Source organism: Cebus imitator, unplaced genomic scaffold, assembly GCF_001604975.1.
Source record: "Cebus imitator isolate Cc_AM_T3 unplaced genomic scaffold, Cebus_imitator-1.0 Scaffold169, whole genome shotgun sequence".
NCBI lineage: Eukaryota > Metazoa > Chordata > Mammalia > Primates > Cebidae > Cebus > Cebus imitator.
In genome coordinates this window covers 3,526,539-3,547,062 of record NW_016107484.1, presented here as the reverse complement: position 1 = coordinate 3,547,062, position 20,524 = coordinate 3,526,539, and the positions used below count along the sequence as shown (strand labels likewise).

Below are 20,524 nucleotides of genomic sequence, written 5' to 3'. Positions count from 1 at the left end.
CCTCGCAGAGCGCGATGTCCTGGAAGGACAGAAGGAGGTCATGGGCCCTCGCAGAGCGCGATGTCCTGGAAGGACAGAAGGAGGTCATGGGCCCTGGCAGAGCGAGGACGGGAGCTGTGGCAGGCTTAGGGAGGAGGGATGGCAGTCACAGCAGCAGCAGCTTGAGCTTCCCTCTTTACCCTGTGGGCAGGGCCAGCCAGGGGCTTGGGGTGGGGAGGGCAGAGTGCGAGGCTTCCTCCTGCTGCGCCGGCTGCCCAGTCTCCTACCACCTTTGGAAACTCCAGAAGCTTACTGGGGCCAGGAATGCAGGGCAGGGGCTGCTGTGATCAAGGAAAGACCCCGCATGGCCACATCCTGATTTCTGCAGGAGAAGCCTCCTTCCTCCCTCCCTTCTTCCTCCCCTCCCCACCTGTCCCTGTCCTCCCCTTCTCTCCCTCCCTCCCTCCTACCTCCTTCTACTTTTCCCTCCTTCCTTCCTTCCTTCCTTCCTTCCCTCCCTCCTTCCTTCCTTCCTTCCTTCCTTCCTTCCTTCCCTCCCTCCCTCTCTCCCTCCCTCCTTCCTTCCTTCCTTCCTTCCTTCCTTCTTTCCTTCCCTCCCTCCTTCCTTCCTTCCCCCTCCCTCCCTCCCTTCCCCCCTCCCTCTTTCCCTTCCTTCCTTCCTTCTTAATTGTGGTAAATAGATGTAATATAAAATGAACCATTTTACCATTTTGAAGTATTCTGTTCACTGACACTGGGTACCTTCACGATGCTGCGAAGACGCCACCGCTATCTCGTTCCAAAACATTTTCACTTTCCCAAAAATACCCTCATGCCCACTAACAGTCACTCCCTCACTCCAGCCCCGACAGCCACAGACCTCCTTTCCGTCTCTGGGTTCACCTGTTCCGCGCATTCCACGTCAACGGAATCGTGCAGGGTGTGGCCTTTGCACCTGGCTTCTTTCACTTGTGATGTTTTTGAGGTTCATGTGTGTTGCAGCGTGGGCCGGTGTTTTCTTCCGTCTTGTGGCTGAATCATCTCCCATTGTGTGGCAGGACCCCGATGTGTGTATCCATTGATTCTTCCACGGACGGTTCCCTTCCGCCATGGTGAATAACGCTGCGGTGCTCATTGGTGTGTGAGCAACTGAGGCCCTGTTAGCAGTTCTCCTGGGTATATACCCAGGGGGAGGGGGATTCCTGCACCACACGGTCATTCTATGTTTCCGTTTTTGAGGAACTGCCACACTTATTCCCACAGGGGCTGGACCATTTTAGAATACAGAAATGCACAGAAATGACTGGTTTCTCCACATCTTCACTGACACTTGTCATTTTCCCTTTTAGAAAGAACTAAGGCCGGGCGTGGCGGCTCATGCCTGTAATCCCAGCACTTTGGGAGGCCAAGGTGGGTGGATCACGAGGTCAGGAGATCAACACCATCCTGGCCAACATGGTGAAACTCTGTCTCCACTAAAAAATTAGCTGGGTGTGGTGGTACTGCTCAGGAGGCTGAGGCAGGAGAATCACTTGAACCCAGGAGGCGGAGGTCGCAGTGAGCCAAGATCTTACCACTGTACTCCAGCCTGGGCGACAGAGCGAGACTCTGTCTCAAAAAAAAAAAAAAAAAAATTAAAGCCATCCTAGTGGGCACGAAGTACTCTCACTGGGCGTTTGATTTCGTTTCCCTAACATCTAACCCAGCGGGGCATCTTTTCACGTGCTTGTTGGCCATCAGTATGCAGGAGAGGCCATATACGTTCACCTCCTATAGCCTGATGCCTACATCCTCATGTGGGGCGCAGGACCCCATCCATGAGCTGAACCTCTGGGCTCATCAGATCCGGGTTCAGATCCGATTTGCTTCTTCCACTCTCACGCGGGGTGACCTGGCCCACACTGCCCTATTTTTCGGACTCTGTTTCCTCACCACTGAAGGTGGCTGACAAGGACAGGGCTGAGAGAAGTCCCATGTGCCAAGCACTCAGACCAGCACCCAACTCTTAGTGAGCACTTCCAAAGTATTGCTGGTCTGGGCAGTCCTTCCCGGGCCACCTGTGGGAACTCCCCATTGACACCGAGCAGAGGTCTCCCCCGAGTCCTCCCCAACCAGCCTTTAGGACTTGGTCATTGTGAGATTTTCCTTTTGACGTGGAGGGAAACTAACACAAAGTCTTCTACCGTCCAGGCAATGGATGAAGCGTTCATGCTGTGGGCCCTGCGCTGGGGGAGAGGCCCTAGGAAAGATCATGGCAGCTGAGCCTGGGTGTTGGAGACATTGACTCCTATTATCCGCCCCACAACCTGTGAACCAGGTGCTGCTACTATACCCATTTTACAGATAGGGAAACTGAAGCCCAGCGAGCTACTCTAGGGAATACGGTAGAGTTAGGGTTTGAACCCAGGCCATTCTGCCCAAGCAATTATTCCCTTCTTTCTTGCTGTGGGAACCCTGATTTTAGCGAGGAGTCTGTGCTTCTCCGGGGGACTCAGGAAACTGGGACACATCTTTAGCTCTAGGGGAAAATCCAAATTGGTCCCAGGCAATTGATGTGATTCTGTTTCGTTTGCCAAAGGCTAGTCAAGCCACGGGCATGGGACCCAATTCTGGCCAATGAGATATGAGTAAAGGGCTGCAGTGGGCTTTGGGGAAAGGGCTCTTGTTCTTCATGCACTGAATGTTGTCCCTGGATATATTAGTTGGAGCAGTGGCAGCTATTTTGTGGTCAGGAGGAAATTTGGGATGAGAACCAATCTGAGGAGATGAAAGCAGAAAGATGGAAAGAACCGGGAGGTCCCTGACAATGGCACTCAATCTAACCAAACCCAGAACGACCCTTCCTTCTAACGTCTTGCTATGCGAAATAATAAATGACCTCAGTACTTAAGTTGATTTGAGCTGAAGTTTTTGTGATTTGCCGCAGAATGGATGTGATTGAGTGACTGTCAGCCTCGTGCAGACAGGGACGTTCTCTGGCTTGGTGGCCACCGTCTCCCTGGTGCCTGGAACACTGCCTGGCACACAATAGGTGCTCAATTAAGATGAACTGATGAGGCAGTGGCTGGAGCCCCCATTGCAGGTTCAGACAATACACAAGGCAAAAGCAGGAATCCTGAAATGGCCACTGCAGGCTTTGCAGTCGGACAGAGCGGGTTCCAAGCCCGTGGTCCCCTCTTGAGTCAGTCAGGTCATCTCGAGCTGATTCTCCCACCTCTATTTTCTTATGCGTGAGATGATCTGCTGGATGGAATAACAGCCCAGAGGTGTCCCCATCCTAATCCCTAGTCTGCGAATCGGCTACCCGACGTGGCAAAGGGGCTTTGCAGGTGTGATTCAGGACTGTGAGATGGGAGATGATCCCGGATTACTTGGGTGGGCCCCGTGTATCACGAGCCTCCTTGTCAGAGGGAGGCAGGAGGTCAGAGTTGGGGAGGAGATGCCGCGACGGAAGAAGAGGCTGAGTGAGGTGAGGCCACCAGCCTCTGGCAGCTGGAAAAGGTGAGGAAATAGATTCTCCCCCAGAGCCTCCAAGGGGAACACAGCCCTGCTGGCACCTTGATTCTATCTCTCCAGGACCCACTTCAGACTTCGGACCTCCGGAACTCAGATCGTGAATCTGCACTGTTTCCAGCCACCACGTTTGACCTAAGTGTTCACAGCAGCGACAGGAGACTCCATGCCATGGGGCTGATGAGCATGTCTCCCTCCAAAGGTTCTTGCAGATTCCAGAAGCTTGAACATGAACTTGGCAGGATGTAGGAACCCAGGCAGCCTTAGCAAGTGATTAGCCAGTCTCAGTACCCATCCTGCCTCTGCCGGGAAGTCATCCCTGATTTCTCCAGAACCATGCCCACACCTCCCATTGCGGCTGATGTCTGTATGGCCTGGCACTGTGCTAAGGCTTTACACCCAGGATCCCATTTAATTCTAATGGCCGCCTGGTGAGGAAGGGGCTCACAGGACAGCCATATAACAGAAAGGAAACTGAGGTATGGGAGGGTGGGAGGGATAATGGGATGGGCAGTTTTGGAGCCTCCCAGGCCTGGTCCACCGGCATTGTGCACCCTTCCTCCGCTTGACTTGGCCCCCAGAGGCCCTGAGAGCAGGATGCGCCCCAAGGCCGAGGTGTGTGCCTTTCCACAAAGAGCTTCCAAGGGCTCACAGGGACATGCTCATGGGGAGCAAATTGCTTTACAGGCACAAACAGGCTCCCTCCCTTTTCCCTGCTCAGGCTTGTCTTGGCCCAGCCCCGCAGGGCCTGGGGCACTGGGCCTCCATATCTCGCCTGCATCTCGCCTGCTGACCCTCTACAGCCCCCGTTCCCCACCCCCTGCACGGCCCCTGCCTTGGCACCCGTCATTTCTCATTGCCATGACCTCCACCTGGCCTCCCTGCCTCCCAGGGATCCCCATTGTGAAACACGCCCCAGACCCGACCATCGTCCTGCTAAAACCTGTCAGGGTCTCCCCAGTGCTTGTAGGGGAAGGGTGGGCTCTGTGTTGTGGCTTGTGAGGACATGCGTGTCTGCTGAGCTCATGCATCCTACCTGAGGACCTTTGCATTTGCCACGCCCCCTGCCCCACATGTCCTCGTGGCTGGCACTCTCTTTCATTCCCGTGTCACCTCCCCCAAGAGGCCTTCCCCAGCCACCCTCTGCTTTACCCTCCTCTCAACACTGCCTGAAACAGGAGCACACCATTACACATTAATTTGATTTCTTGCGCATTCGGCCAGGCAGGGAGTCCAGTCCCATTTTACAGATGAGGAAAACTGAGGCCCAGGGAGACCGAATGACTTGCCCTCTTCACGCTCCAGCCACACGGGTGTTCTATCCACTCTCAGACACACTGAGTCACTTCCCATGGTGTGGCCTTTGCATCTGCTGTTCCTCCCACCTAGAATGCTGTTCCCTCAGCCCCGGCTGCCTCCGTCTTAAACGTCACCTCTTCAGGGAGATCCCCCAGATTACCTAATCTCAAACCTGTCCTCTTCCTACCCTCCAGCGCTCTTGCTCCCTGTCCTTTTGGGTCCCCATCGCCAGCCTTGACGATATTTTCTTCCTCGGCTCGTGTGATTTGTGACTCCCTCGGGCTTGTGGGACGAGGCTCTGCCCTGGGTGTTTGGAGAGCTGAGTGCGTGAGGTAGGGGCTCCTGGCAGGATGCTCAGTGATGTCACAGGCCTGGGCTGCCAGGGAGCTGCTGCCCTGCCCAGGTGGGAAGCCACCCTCCGAATGAGACTCTGTCCCCACAGTGTCTGCCCCCCTGCTGAGTCCACCCAGCCCAGTGGCTGCCGAAGACCTTCTCTCCACCATGTCTCCACCCCGTGGCCTCGGTCCTGAATTTGAGTGTGGTGAATGGGTTACTGGACCCAGAATCCACACTGAGCCCTAGCTGCAAGGGATCCTGGAAACATGGCTGTTGGCTTCTGCCGTTCAGGAAGACAGACCAGGAGGAGTGGGCCCAGCCAGGCGTCCCCCACTCTGCCCTGCCAGAGAGCTGCCTCCGTGTTGAGTCCCATTCACCGTGGGACCCCAGGACCAATTGAATACATGTTTGTTGAGTGGCTCAATGAGATAGCCGAGTTTGGAAGTGAAGCCAGCTCTGTCGGATTCGAATCTGTGGATCCTTTCCACCTTAACTTGCTAGAGGGACCCTCCCCCTAGGATTTTGGAGCCCTATAAACTGTTCACATGTGATACTGGGCTTTCAATAATTCTGGCAGGCACCGGAGAGGTCTGGAGGGCCCTTCTGAGCTGGGGGGACCGGCTGCATTCACATTTTTAAAATGAGAGTTACAGTATGACGGGCTCAGTCAGGCAGAAGCCAGAGGGGACCCAGGAGGGACACACAAGCTCAGTTCTAAGACTGCAGGTCTCACCTGCCGGTGCTGGGCCTCTGGGTTCTGATCGCCCCTTGGCCCGGGCCTGAGCAGGGCGGTTTGGGCCAGGGCTGCTTTGGAGTTGGATGCAGAAATGGCCACCGCGCAGTGCGGACTCCTTCACCATCTGTGTGTGCATCCGTGCGCGTCTGTGCCCTGGGAAGAAGGGATGGGGCTCGGCGGGGGGTTGGCTTTCCAGGCCCAAGCGGGACATGAGGCCACCCAGGGGCTAATTACTCACATTCTCGGGGAGGCTGAAAAGCAGCAAATGTGGTGCTAAGATGCTGGAAAGGAGACCTCCTTGAATCCCGAAAGACTCCACAAGTGCACGCAGGGATGTCAAAGCCAGATGTCCATGCTGAAACACAAAGCCAGAAGGCATTTCCAGCTGTGAATATTTCACATGGGACCTGGTCAGAGCAAGTGACCCTCTGCCTCGACCCCCATTTCCCAGGGCGTCCCCTGCACCCGCCCTTGTCACATCCTCCCCCAGCCCCCACCCAGAGGCAACCTCTGCTGTCAATTTGTCCTGTGTCCTCCCCAGCCTCCACCTGGCTCCTGCCACGTGACCCTCCCTGAACTGCCCACTCCATCCGCCCTTCTCACACTGGCCTCTTCGCTGTTCCTGGAATACACCAGGCACGTTCCCACCCCAGGGCCTTTGCACAGGCAGTTCCCCTGCCTAGTCTGCTTTCACCCAGACACTTCACGGTTCCTCTCCTGACCTCCCACCCCTGTATGCAGGAAAGGAAAATTCCTTTCCTGATTTATTTATTATCTTTTCTAGACCGAGTCTCGCTCTGTCACCCAGGCTGGAGGTGCAGTGGTGCAATCATAGCTCACTGCAACCTCCATCTCCTGGGTTCAAGTGATTCTCCTGCCTCAGCCTCCCAAGTGGCTGGGATTACAGGAGCCCACCACCACGCCCAGCTAATTTTTGTATTTTTGGTAGAGAAGTGGTTTCATCATGTTGGCCAGGCTGGTCTCGAACTCCTGATCTCTGGTGATCCACCCACCTGAGCCTCCCAACGTGCTGGGATTCCAGGCGTGAGCCACCATGCCGGGCCTTCTTTTCCTGATTTATTTCTCACAGAGCACTTACCATCTTCTAGTCCAGGGAATTATATATTTATTTTTAATGATGCATCCCTCTCTTTAGAACGTCAGCTCCACAGAGGCAGCGACTGCCTATCTTATGCACCGCTGCATCTCACACACCTAGTGTGGCGCCTCGCACACAGGCACTTCTGAAGGAATGAATCTCACACCTGGTGTGCCGCCTCGCACACAGTGGGCGCTCCTGAATGAATGAATCCCCTTGCAGAAGTCTTCATGTATGGAAGATGTGGAATCAGTCTAAGTGTCTACCAGTGAAGGAGTGGATAAAGAAAAGGCGGTACAAATACACCATAGAATGCTATTTAGTTATGAAAAAGAATGAAATCCTGTCTTTTGCAGCAATGCAGATAGAACCGGAGTCCATTATCTTAAATGAAATGACTCAGACTCAGAAAGAGAAATACTGGCTGGGCACAGTGGGCCATGCCTGAAATCCCAGCACTTTGGGAAGCCATGGGCACATTACTTGAGGCCAGGAGTTCGAGGCCAGCCTGGCCAACATGGTGAAACCCGTCTCTACGAAAAATACAAAAATTAGCTGCGCATGGTGGCGCATGCCTGTAGTCCCAGCTACTTGGGAGGCTGAGGCAGGAGAACTGCTTGAACCTGGGAGGCAGAGGTTGCAATGAGCCAAGATCATGCCACTGAGCTCCAGCCTAGCTTAGGTGACAGAGCGAGATTACGTCTCAAAAAAAAGAGACAAATACTGCATGTTTTCACTTACAAGTGGGAGCTAAAGAATGTGTACACGTGGAAGCAGAGTGTGGAAAGACTGAGAGGAGGGAGGACACGGTGGGGGGTTGGAGGGGGGCTTGGATGGTGGGAGGTCGCTCGTAGGGCACAAGGCACACCAGGTGATGCATGCATCCTCAGGCCTGACTTCCCCACAGTGCAATATCACAATGTAGCAAAACTGCATTCTTACCCCACTCATATATGCAAAAACTGTCCCTGCGGAGACCAGCGGCATAAGCACACTTACCCCTCCCCACCTGTCTGCACAAAAGGCACCACACTGCACACCCCGTGCTGTGCCTGCGTTTGCACTAAACAACGTATCTCGGAGGTCTGTCCCCAGGAACAGAACTCACAGCCTGGTCTCAGCCTGTTCACAGCTGCAGCCTGTCCTGTTGGAGGGACGGCAGGACCCACCTAGCTGGTGCCACCGAGGCCATTCAGGAGAGCGAGGCTGCAGGGACCAGGTGGTCCTCGCTGGCTCTCTCCCCTCGATGGGGCCCTCTGTGCTCCCACCTCACGGTGCCTGAGAGCAAAGACCCAGGCAGATACCCCAGTGGGACAACACCCCAGAAACGAGGGGGAGCCCCTGGGAGAAAGCGAACTGCTGATCTTCAGAGGTCATCGGGCCCAGCAGCGGGGGCCTGGGATGTTCCTAGCTCCATCCGTTCTGAAATGTAAACAGTGTCTTCATTGAAGGGGCAGAGGAAGCCAGGGGTGACATTGCAGTTTCTTGCAGCAAGGGTGAGTGGGGCTGGCAGGGGACTCTGAGTGGCATCCTCAGTGAGGTTTCTCCAGGACTGTGAGATCAGAAGGGCCCCTGGACTCCCCTGGGCAGGAAGGACGAGGTCCAAGAGATCCTGTCCCCTGCCAATCCCCCATGTCCTGAACTTTCCCTTTGTTTGAATGCCAGGGTATTTTTCTTAGCCTTTAGAGGGCTGGCTTCAGGGCCTGACTCTTTATGTCCAGGGAGGGTCCTTGCTTAGCGCACAAGGTTGACGGTAACTTCCTTTTTCCGGCAACAGCTCCCTGTGGTGACAAAAGATGGCCTCCTTCACTGCTTGATCCCACCATGCCCAGCACATAGTAGGTGCTTAATTACTACATATTGAATAAAACTGTGGGCTGGGCATGTTGGCTCAGGCCTGTAATCCCAGCACTTTGTGAGGGCGAGGCGGGTGGATCACCTGAGGTCAGGAGTTTGAGACCAGCCTGGCCAACATAGTAAAAATACAAAAATTAGCTGGGTGTGGCGGCATGTGCCTGTAGTCCCAGCTACTGGGGAGGCTGAGGTTTGAACCTGGGAGGCAGAGGTTGCAGTGAGCCGAGATCACACCACCGCACTCCAGCCTGGGTGACAGAGCCAGACGCCATCTCAAAAACAAAAAACAAACATCTGTGATGCAGTCATTGAAACCAGGCCTCCCCTCCTCCTGCAGAGCTTGGCCCCAGGCGCGTCCTTCATTTGGGTGTCTTTAGGGTTGTCACCGATACTGTGACATAGGTCCCTTGCCTGTGCTCTGCGATGGCCAGCCCGGGGCTTCTGGGGTGGCAGGGTCAACAGAGTGCAGTTCTGCTCCATTGACGTGCTGCGCTGTGGTGAGGTCAGGGCCGACAGTGCACCTTCCTGCCCACATTTCCCCTTTGCCATTGAGGAAGGCTCTGACTTCCCACCCCTACGAATCCTTCCATGTTGGATGAGAACCACCCACAGCTAGTGGAAAGCTGGCTTGGGGAACCAATGCTTTGCAGGCGTCACAAACAGGCTTGCCCCAGCTGCTTGTCTACCCTCTTCCCTGCAGGAGCCATTGAGTATTCTGCTTGGAGGCTCCTGTGTTTTCAAGAAGCGTGGCTGAGCTGAATCCCAGCACTTTGGGAGGCTGAGGCAGGAAGATTACTTGAGCCCAGGAGCTGGAAATTGCAGAGAACTGTGATCACACTGCTGCACTCCAGCCTGGGTGACAGAGTGAGACCCTGTCTCTAAAAAATAAGATAAAAACGCCTTGGGGCAGGTGCAGCGTGCGCCAGACCCTGTGGGCTAGCTCAGCTCTCCTCCAGCTCCAGGCTGGCTGCTTGGGTAAGCCCTGCGGGCTTTTCTTTTTTCTTTTTTTGAGACGGAGTCTGCCTCTGTCACCCAGCCTGAAGTGCAGTGACAATGATCTCTGCTCACTGCACCCTGCATCTCCTGGCTTCAGGTGATTCTCCTGCTTCAGCCTCCTGAGTAGCTGGGATTACAGGCACACACCACCATTCCCAGCTAATTTTTGTATTTTTTTAGTAGAGACAAGGTTTCACCATGTTGGCCAGGCTGGTCTCGAACTTCTGACCTCAGGTGATCTGCCCAGTTTGCAGCTTCTGCTTCAAAGCACAACAAAAGTAAATACACACACACACACACACACACACACGCACGCACACACAAGATTTTTCTATACGGTCACAGTTCCAGCTGTGCATGTGAGACTTGGCCCCAGGAATGCTCATTTGGGCGTCTTTTGGGCTGTTACTGATAGACAGTGTGACACAGGCCCCTTGGGTGTGATCCAGCAGCCAGTCAGCCTTTTGGGGTAGCCAAGCTCAAAGCTGCTCAGGCCGCCAGGCCCCCCAGCATCAGTCCTCACCCTACAGATGCCTTGTTCTTCCAGGCCAGCCTTGAAGGTGGGGAGTTTTTTCCAGAGTGGCTGGATTTGAGCTGACATCATGGCTGACCATGTGAACTTGATAGCCTGAATGGGCATCTCCTGGGTGTCAGGCTGACAAATAAAGCATATTTTAGAGACAGGGTCTCGCTCTGTCACCCAGGCTGGAGGGCGATGATGTGATGACAGCTCGCTGCAACCTCAGGCTCCTGGGAGTCCCATCTACCCAGAGGCTGGGACCAATGAAAAGGTAAAGGCTTGACCCTAAAATGTGCCCCAGGAGCAAGTGCTGGAAAAATGGATATAGGATCAGCCATTTCCACTTACCTCTGGATTTTCCAGGGTCAACACCAGCCTCCTTCCCCCTCTGTTGATGCATTCATTCATTCATGTGTTCATTCACTTGCAACACATTTTAACTGAGTGCCTACTGTGTGCTGAGGATATAGCAGTGAGCTGGCCAGATAGGTCTCTGCTCTCATGGAGCTGACATTCTGGTGACCGAAGACAGTATATATCAGTGACAAATGCCCAGGGTAATTTCAGGTGGTGATAAACACTGATGAAAATGAACAGGGTGTTGAGTTAGTGAGGGCCTTGACAGTTTCTTTAGATACAGGATCAGCAAGGGACTCTCTAAGGAGGTGACATTGAGCTGGGACCTGAAGATAGAAGATGACAGTCTCAGGCAGACAGAACAGCAGTGCAAAGGTGTTGAGGCAGGCATGGGCTGGACTATTTGCTGGGTACTTAGGAAGGAACGGTTGAATGATGGGAAAGGAGATGGCAGGGAGAAGCCTAACAGCAGGATTTGGCCCCACCCTGGGCGGGAGCCCCCGGATGTATACAGCAGGCTCCAGACAGCTGCAGCCCGGCCCGGGCCACAAAACATGCTTCCCAGTGTCCCCAGCAACTTCCGAACTCAGCCTCGGTCAGTGTCCCCAGAGACTTCCTAACTCAGCTTCCGTCTGCCCTCCTGTAAAATGGGTATGTTGAAAGTCTTCCCCTCGCAAAACAATTGAGCTGTTTGGGAAGCTCTTAGCTGCTACAGTTAGTAACACACAGTCCCGGAGGCCCAGGGAGGCAGTTAGGGTGCAGAGTGTTCTTTGGCAGTTTTCTAAAGCTACTGTTCCCATTAGTTGCTCGTGGACTGCCACTCAGAGCCCAGTAGCAAACAGAGTAGCAAATTAGGGTGTCTGTCTGTGATGGGGGAGGGGCGGGGCTCTGTCTGTGATGCGAGAGGGGCGGGGCTCAGCGAATACCTCCCCAGAGCCCAGATTCCCAGCACTCATTTGGAATCACTGGCAAGTCAGTTTCTTTATCTCTCCAGCCTTGTGACCAGGACCCCTCCTGCCCCAGGATAAGGGCTCACTTAGTGCTGGTACCACTTCCCGCCATCTGGAGGTGGGATTAATAACCCAACCGACGGCCAGGAAAGGAAGGACCAATCCCTTTCGGAACAGACGCTGCCCCTTCTGGCCTCAGTCTTGCCATCTGTAATGTGGTCGGCCCAGAAAACATTGCGGCTTGAGTCTATAAGGCTTTCTGTGGGGGGTTTGCTGAGATCTTACAAAGCTGACAAACCCCCTGTCTGTCCCTCTCCTATGCCTGCGGGGAGCCCTCGAGAGGCAGAAGCTAGAAGAACCCCTGAAGACACCCCAAATGTCCCTCCTCCAACTTCAAATCTCAGAGCTGAATCTCATAAAATCCAAACCCCCAGAGGGTTTTCAGGTGACCGAGGAGGGCTGCCAGGTGGCCTGGGGCTGGCAGAGGAGCTCCCCCGCCTGCTTCCCTCTCCCAAACCCTAGGTGGGGAAGTGGGGGCGGGGAGGGGTGGCGGTCAGGCCTTCCTCCTGTGGCGCCAGCTTTTTGCCTGCGGATTCCCACCGTCTGGCTGGGCAGAAATGGAGCCAGTGGGGCCAGAACGAGGAGGGTGGGGTCCACTGACCTATGACTCCTCCTGTTCCAGTTTGCAGACTGCTCCCCTCCACACCCACTTCCCTTTTTCCAGACAATGTCAGCCCCAGAGTCTCCCCCCGGCCCCCAAAAGCCCACAACGGAAGAGCCCGAGGGGGCAGAGAGGGACCTGGCTGCAGGGAGCCCGGCAACCCCAGCGTCCTGGCGGGAGGCGGAGGCGCGCGGGGCCCCTGGAAACCACGGCTGCCTCCCCACCGCAGCCATTCCCCGCTCTCCCTGGGGGTTCTCAGATGTTGCCAGATGGCAGAACTGAATCTGCTGAGACGTCACTCCAAAAAAGGAAAGTTGAACTGAAAAAAAAAAAATTCAAACTCTCCAACATCTTAGGAGAAAGCAAAAGAGGGGGAGGCTCCTCGCCTGGGGCTCCCAGTGCCCTCTGCTGTTCAAAGAGAGCTCCCCTGGTTGGAGAGGGCCAACCTGGAGGGTGGGGAGGAGGGGGTAAATGAGGACACTGGGTTGTCAGGGCGGCCAGCGGGCCCAGGTTCCTGCTGGAGCGGAGTGTCTGCCTCTGCGTGGGGGAGCGAGCACATGTGTGCCGTCTGTGACTGTGTGCTTGTGCAGGCCGGGCGTGCATGGCTCCCAGGGGCATGCTCTGGGATGTGTGTGTGCGGGGGGGGGGCACTGGCTCACTGCATTGTCTCTGCATTTGTGTCCCTGAATGTCCCCAAGTGGGACTTCACTCAACAACACATTCTTGAGTCGCTACTGCGAAAGGGCAGTGAACAAAATAGAAATCTCTGCCCTTATGACACTGGCATTCTAGCTTCTGTGTCCTCCGGGGTGCTGTGACCTCGCGTGGGTGTCCCAGTGTTTGTCTGTGTGAGACCTGGCATCTCTGGTCTGGGGCGGGTGGTGAGTCCGTAGGGTGTTCACCCAGGCTGCGTCTCGGGTCTGGGGAGGCCCAGCGTGCTCCTGCCTGGAGAGGGCTCTGCGCGCTACTGTCTGCTCGCGTCCCCAAGTGCCCCACCAAGCGTGCTCTTAAAAGGCCCCGTGTGGGGCCCTCCCTGCGCGCCCCCTCCCCATCCAGTGGCCCCTCCAGAGTTATAATTTAATAGCTGAAACGCGTTTCCAGTAAGGTGCAGGGACTGGGGAGGAGGAGGATGGGGCCGGCTGGGAGGTGCTTCCCCCCACCTCCACGGAGAGCTGCCAAAAAGAAACTCGGCGTCGCGCCCAAGTGTGTGCGTGCGTGTCTGTGTGTGTCGCAGCGTGCGCGCGGGAGTGGGGACGCGCAGGCCCTGGGGAGGCGGCGCGGGCCCTTTAAGGAGCCGGAGGGGGCCGGGCCGGGGCGCGTCTGTGCGGGCGGGGAGCCGGGAGCTGGGAGGCCGAGCCGCCGCCTCCCGGGCTCCCGCCCCGCCCCCTCCTCCCCCTCCCGCCGCCGCCACCGCCGCCGCCGCCACCGCCGCCGCGGCCGCCGGGGAGCGCGGAGCCGCGGGCAGGCCGGGCCGCACCGGAGCCCCGCGTCCGCCCGCGCCCCGCCCGAGCCCTGCGCCCGCGCCCTGCGCCTCACGATGCGCGCCAAGTTGCGGGCCGGGGACCCCGGGCCGGCGCCCTAGGAGGCGGCGGCGGGAGGATCGCGTCCCGACCCGAGGCTGGGCCTGCTGCGCGCCCCCAGCCCGATCGGCACCGCCACTTGCCTGAGCGCCCCGGCGGCCTGAGCGCGCCCCAAGCCCGGGCGCCACTGCTGCCACCTCCGCGAGGTGAGTTGGGGCCGAGGGTCCCCGCGGAGGGTGGCGGGGGGGAGGCGCGGGGTGCGCTTCCGGGGGATCGGGGAGGATCAGGCGGCGCACGCGGCGGAGTTGGCGGGGCCCCTGCACTCCGAGTTGGCGCTCTCGGGGGGTGGCCTGCTGGGGAGCGAGGCGCCCCGTCGACACTGCGGCCCTCGTGCTCGGGGGCGCCGGGGAACTTAGGGGAACTCCAGCTCCCCAGAGAGGGGGCGGGAAGGAGGGAAGTGGCGTTGGGGTGGGCGGGGGGCGAGCTGGAAATGCGCGGAGCGGCCACCCACCGTGTGCGCCGGCTCTGGGGACTTGGCCGCCAGGCGTCCGTAGTCCCCGGTGCAGCCCCAGACCTGGGGGGGCGACACTGCGCCTTATTTTCCTTTGGGCAGCGCGGGTTTGAAAGCCCTTGGAGATGGCACCCCGAGCTCCCTGGCCTGGCTGTTGTGGAAGGGCGCGTGGGGTCTCCCGCCAGCTGAGGGGGAGAGCTAGCCTTGCCCGTGTGGGACTTGGGGCCACGGGGCTCTGGGCGGAGTCCCTAGGGAGAGGCGTCCCTGTCCCCCTCCCCCGCGGGCCGGTGTTCCTGGTGTCTGGGCCTGCCTCCCGCGGCTGGTGACGCCTCATTGGGCCGCCTCCTGGTCCCTCCCCCGGGCTGTGCGGTTACTTGGGATGCCACTACTTTGCGAAGTTGGAATTCAGAGCTGATCGCACTTGGGCAGGACTGGGAAGCCCCGGGCCCAGGTGTTGAGGGCAGCTTCCTCAGAGGCCTGCGGGGTGTGGGGGCACCCGTGGGGCGCGCCCTCCCCGCCCCAGACACTTGCAGGACGAGCAAGCCGAGGGCGGGAGGGCACGGCGGGCGGGAGGGAGAGACACCCTACCCTGTACCTGGGCGCTGCTGTTGCCCGGGCCCAATTAGCGTGCGGCGCCCGGCGTTATTTTTACATCGTAGGTTTATTTTTTTGGAAGCGAGTGTCCTCCCGCCGCCTGTTCGCGCGCCCCGGCTCTTCGAGGGTCTGGTGCTGACAGCGGGGGCGGATCTGTTCTGGCGGCTCAGCCTCCTCCCTTCCTCCCTCTCCTCCTCTCCCCCGTTGGTGAGAACTGGTTTTATTATGATTATTATTTTTTTTTCCTTTTTGCAGATATGGAGGAAGGATGTGTGAGGGCGGGAAGGGGGGAGGGAAGAGGGGAGGAGGGGAGAAGGCGGAGGACCCTGTGGGCTGGGTGGGGGAGCTCTGGGCGCATTGGGATATGTTGCCGCTGGCCTCACCTTTTCAGCCAGGTCTGGGTCCCTGCGGCAGCTTTGATGTGAGGGGCTCTCGTGGTCAGGCCGCGCCGGGAGTGCGACCCCGGGCAGGCTGTGCCCCTTGTAGGTGGCCTCTTTTGGGCGTGCTGAGGAGGGGCCGAGCAATGGGAAGCAGCCTTGAGGTGGTGGGATGGCGCACTGTGCACCTCAACTCCTTGGGTTCCAATCTGACTTTTGCCGCTTTCCTGGGAATGTGACCCTGGACAGAGACTTAACCTCTCTGTGCCCGTCAGGTTTCCCATCTGCACCATGAGGGTCAGAATGGCACTGAGTTCACAGGGTGGTGGTGACAGCTGACCGTCTGTCCCAGTCAATCCCTAGGTACTTGGAGGTGTTACTGTGACTACCGTGTCGCCATTAATACTCCCGGGTTCTAAGATTTCGCTTTTCATCCAGCGTGGCCCTGTGAAAAGGGGCCACCTTATCTTTGCCTGGGGGTGGGCAGTGGGGACATCTGGGGGAGGGAGGAGGCCTTTTCCCACTCCCCTTTGCTTGTCCTGAGAGGATGAAGAAGGGCAGGTGCCCCCACCCATTGAACAGATGCAAAGACTGAGTCAGGCCCAGCAGAGCGCTGAAGAGGGGGTGGAGCCTGCGGTGACTGGCGAGTCGGCAGCGGCTGCGAGGGCATCCCGGGCCCTGTCTGGCTTCCCCGAGCCGCCTGCCGTGTCCCTGCTTGGAAATTCACTGCTGCCACCGCCAGCGGGTGCCGGGGGAGTCTGTGGTGCCCGTGCCCAGACGCGGGGGCGGGAGCATAGCGGGGCCCCAGCCCTGGCCTCTTCCCACTGAGCTATTTACGCTGCTGGGGATCAATAGTATTGATAAATCCATGTAAATGGTAATGTGGCTGTCAGGCCCCGGTGAGGGTTGGAGACCTCGCCTGGGGCCGCGCGCCCCCCTCCCCGTCTTGGAGAGGGTTTGGTTACGTGGGAAGGATTTATTTGGCATAATCTGTTCCTTTCCCCCAATTAATAATACTCATGCCACCTCCTAAAGATTTCCCCGGGCTCTGCAAACACGAATTTACTGCATGGAAGCCCTTGCTGGGGAGGGCTCGATTGTTCTCCGGGCCTGGCGGGGAGGGGGCGCTGGCAGCGCAGACACCCACCTCGGGAGTTGGAAGGCAGCCCCAGGAGGCCTGGCCCCCAGCGTCTGCCATTCACGCTGGGTGTGGAGGCTGCCTGGCCTGGTTTCCCCCCGGCTGAGAGGGGGCGCGATCTTCTGTGTTCCCGCCCCCACCTGAGAGTGTAGGTGGAGAAGTTGGTGCTTCTCTCTGAGATGGGAGGCGGGGGTGGCACCTACGCAGAGCCCAGCCGGAGGGTCTCCTGGGGTACTGCCTGTGGGAAGGGAGAGCTTACTGCCGAGAAGCCCCAGCTCTTCCTCCTGACACTGTCTGAACTGAAAAGCCCCATAAATGACGCCTGTGACCGCGGGGGGTTGAGAGCTTTTATTTGTGTGTGTGTTTTTCCCTTCTCTGTTTCCTCTTCACATCTCAGAGGCTAAACAGCAGCTTCCCCTGGTGACACCTTGGAGACTGGGGACCTGCCGGGGGGAGCTGGTAACTCCGGCCGGAGGTGCAGGGTGGGAGTGGGGCAGGGAGGGGCCGAGCTCGGGCTGCTGTCTGAGGAGGGCAAGGTTTTTTTTAGGCCCAGACCAAGGGTGACAGCTTAGAAGGCCCGTGCCCCTAGGTGGGTGTGTGGGGTCCCCAGGGCAGTGATGCTTGGGAAAGCCCAGCTGGGCATATTTTGAGGGAGCTTGGAGGCAGGGAACCGACTTGACAACCCATCCTGCAAGCTCTCAGCCTCCAGGCTGGAAAAGGCTTTCGATCATACACTAGTGATAAAAACCAACACCTGTGTGTTGCAGGAACTGTGCTTACGAAAATCCACTTGTCTACTCTTCATATAACCCTTCTATGAGTTGGTGCGTTTATGATCTTATTTTATAGATGGTGAACTTGAGGCACAGAGAGGTTAAGTGACTTGCCCGAGGTCACACAGCTTGGATGTGGAACTAGGAATTAAGACCTGGGATCATTCATGATCGTGTTAGTGCAGCAAGAATTGTGGCTGCAGAGCTGCTTTGCGGAGCTGCCGCGGAGGACTTGAAGACAGAAAGGACGTTTCTTCTTTGAGCAGCACCTACGGATCTTTGCCCCAGGGGGGCAGGAGACTGAGAAGTTGTTCTCCCCAGGGTTTGGGGAGAAGGACAGGGCCTGGCATTTCTTTGAAGTCTCATTTTATCTTAAACACTCATGCAAATTTGGCATTCGCCTTGGCGATACTGCTGTGTTTATTTTGAAATGAAAACATGGTTTTGAATTATTTAACACGGCGCTCCAGAAAGCTGCAGCTCGGTGTTCTGTGGCCTGGAGTGCCCACAGGCCAGCGTGTCGCCCCGGGGTACGGTGCAGCCGGAGGGCTTGTGCTCAGCGAGGCCCTGGGGCAGATGGTGGCTTCCCTCCCATTTTACAGAGGACGGCACAGGCCCAGGCTCGCCCAGGCTCACCCGAGGTTGCACAGTGGGAGGACCTGTGCTTATGATGAATGAACTTCGCCTCATCGTTATTACCGTGTCTGTTTTAGAGCAGAGTGAGGCTTCTGAGCCTGGGCACTTCCACACGGCTCCGCCCATTTGGCCCCAGACAGCCTTGAGGAAGGAGCTTTTGGTTTATAAATCTAGAAGGAATTGTCCTAAACAAATATTAGAGGATAATCCCCAAAAGAGGTGCCAAGGTAGCACTGCCAGCTCCAGCGTGGCCATTTATCAACAGTGGGCCCAGGTGAGTGCCCTGGGCTCTCAGGGGTTAGGTGCCTTCATCTGCAAAATGGGGACATTGCTGGCCACCTGTGCCACAGTGGAGCGCTTCAGGGGTGAAGGGCATGGAGATTGGGTTTCCTGCTCAGCTCTGTAGCTTCAGGCTGGGAACGAGTTATTCACATTTTGGGGCTTCAGTTTGCGCATCTGTAAAATGGGGATGCTGCTGCTGATTCTGACTCTGCGGTTGTGAGGATTGAATGAATTCCTGTGTGTCGCAGGAGCTGCTGTTTCCATTTTCTGCTCTCTGTTGGACAGCAGAAACTTTGCTACAGAATTTGTTGTGTGGACCCGCGTCCCCACCTACAGGCTGCTCGGACGCCACCTGTTCCTCCCTCTTCAGAGCTGCTCAGAAGGGTCCTCTAGTGGACCCGCCTCTTCCCCAGAGCTCCCGCTTGGGCCTGCCGCCCTTTGGAGATGGTGGGCTCCTCTTCCGTGGGTCGTGTGTGTTTCACAAATGTGCTCACCCCCTCCCCACTGCCCTGAAGGCTGGGGAGGTTTTCAATTAGCCTTTGATCACTTAGTGTCTGTTGGGCACCAGGAATCTTTGGAGGTCATGGGCAGCCTGGAGAGTGGGCGAGGCTGTGGGGAGGGCAGGGGAGGGCGGGGGAGGGCGGGGGAGGCCTTCTGGGGGAGGGCGGGGGAGGACAGGGGAGGCCTTCTGGGGGAGGGCTCAGTTTCCCCGCTGCTCCTGGTCCCTGAAAAAAGGAGTAGGGTTCGAATCGTGCTTCCATTCTTTAAGAACTTCAGTGAAGCCTCTGACTTTCTGGCCTTGGTTTCCTGATTCTTCAAAGGGAGGGAGAGAAAATCACGCCCGCCTTAGAGGGTAGCCTGAGACGGCTGTCCGGAGCTCCCGTGGTGATGGGAGAGGATGCCACTGCGCTGTCCCATGCTTTTGCCACTAGGTGTCTGTCACTTGAGAGCACTTGAAAAGTGGGTCCCTGCCACTGAGCAGCTGAGCTGCCCATGTTATTTAATTTTAATTCACTGAAATCTGAATAGCTACCTGTGGCTGCTTCACCCTGCTTCATGGGGTTGGGATGAAGTCATATTCTGTGTTTGGGAGCAGGACCTGGGCTCTTGGTATCTGATTCCTTACCTAAGGCCCCACCTGAACCCCAACTTTTTTGTGAGATAGGGCCTTGCTCTGTCACCCAGGCTGGAGTGCAGTGGTACCATCACAGCTCATTGCAGGCTTGAACTCCTGGGCTCAGATGAACCTCCCGCCTCAGTCTCCTGAGTAGAGTCGCTGAGAGCCAAGAGGCTTCAGGCGTTAAAACTGCCCAAAAGTGTTGGGGGAGTCTCCTTCCGTTCCCACCCTCCTGGCTTCTGTTCCCGGGACTTGAAGTGAGTGCCTCAACTGGAGGATGAAATTTTAGTTTTTATTTACTTTAATAAATTTGAGGCCACATGCAGTGGCTCACGCCTGTAATCCCAGCACTTTGGGAGGCTGAGGCAGGCGGATCACGAGGTCAGAAGTTCAAGACCAACCGGACCAATATGGTGAAACCCCATCTCTTATGGGTGAAACCCCCTCATTTTGTAAAAATACAAAAATTAGCCGGGTGTGGTGGTGTGCGTCTGTAGTCCCAGCTACTCAGGAGGCTGAGGCAGGAGAATCACTTGAACCCGGGAGGCGGAGGTTGCAGTGAGCTCAGTTTGTGCCACTGCACTCCAGCCTGGGTGATAAAGCGAGACTCCATCTCAATAATTAAATAAACACATAAGGAAGTAAATTTGAGTGGCCGCCTGTGGACACACCCCTACTGGACGATGTGTCCATAGTATCTCCTATACCTGGAGCGGTCTCCCCAGATCCTTCCTTGGCTGTCACTTCTGGAGCACAGGAGACAGCCCCAGGTCCTGCGAAGTGTGGGCAGTTCTTACCTCCCAGGGCTGAGCCCACGTGGAAAAACCTTTGTGCAGGTTCATGGGGGCCACCCCAGCCGGATCCAGAGGAATCCTCGGTTAGTAGAGACTCCCCCAGGCACCCTGCACGGGGTCTGTCTGCACGAGCCGATACTGCACAAGACACCGTCCTGCTCTCTAAGTGGGATCGTGTGTATTTTCTTCTGATATGAATTAATACATCATGGACTTCTTTGATTAACATTTTTGGGGATAATTTTGCTTTTTATACTTTGGAAAAATATAGAAAAACAAAGTAATGCATTCAAAACTCTGCCAGTTGCTTTGGGCTTTATAAAAGCTTAATTTTTAAATTATAGAGAATGCATTGACTTATAAAAAAGAAAACGAACACATTGCGTAAACGTCTCCCCGGGTTCCTGCCCTCCCAGTTTCTGTTCCCCAAGGCAGTCGCAGCTTCCAGCGCCTGAGCTTCCTCTGAGATGCTCTCCGCATAT

General features: G+C 56.7%; 1 protein-coding gene across 4 annotated transcripts in view; it reads left to right on the top strand.

Moving 5' to 3' along the window:
- The first annotated feature begins 13,721 nt into the window (after nt 1-13,721).
- The window catches only part of NCOR2 (nuclear receptor corepressor 2), a 245,887-nt gene continuing 239,084 nt past the window's right edge, over nt 13,722-20,524 (top strand). For 2 of the 4 annotated variants that reach the window (XM_017544443.2, XM_017544438.2), the window contains exon 1: nt 13,722-14,026. The gene's annotated coding sequence lies outside the window, so the exon portion shown is untranslated. The remainder of the gene's footprint in view (nt 14,027-20,524) is intronic. The other 2 variants (XM_037744259.1, XM_017544426.2) reach the window with 1 other exon arrangement.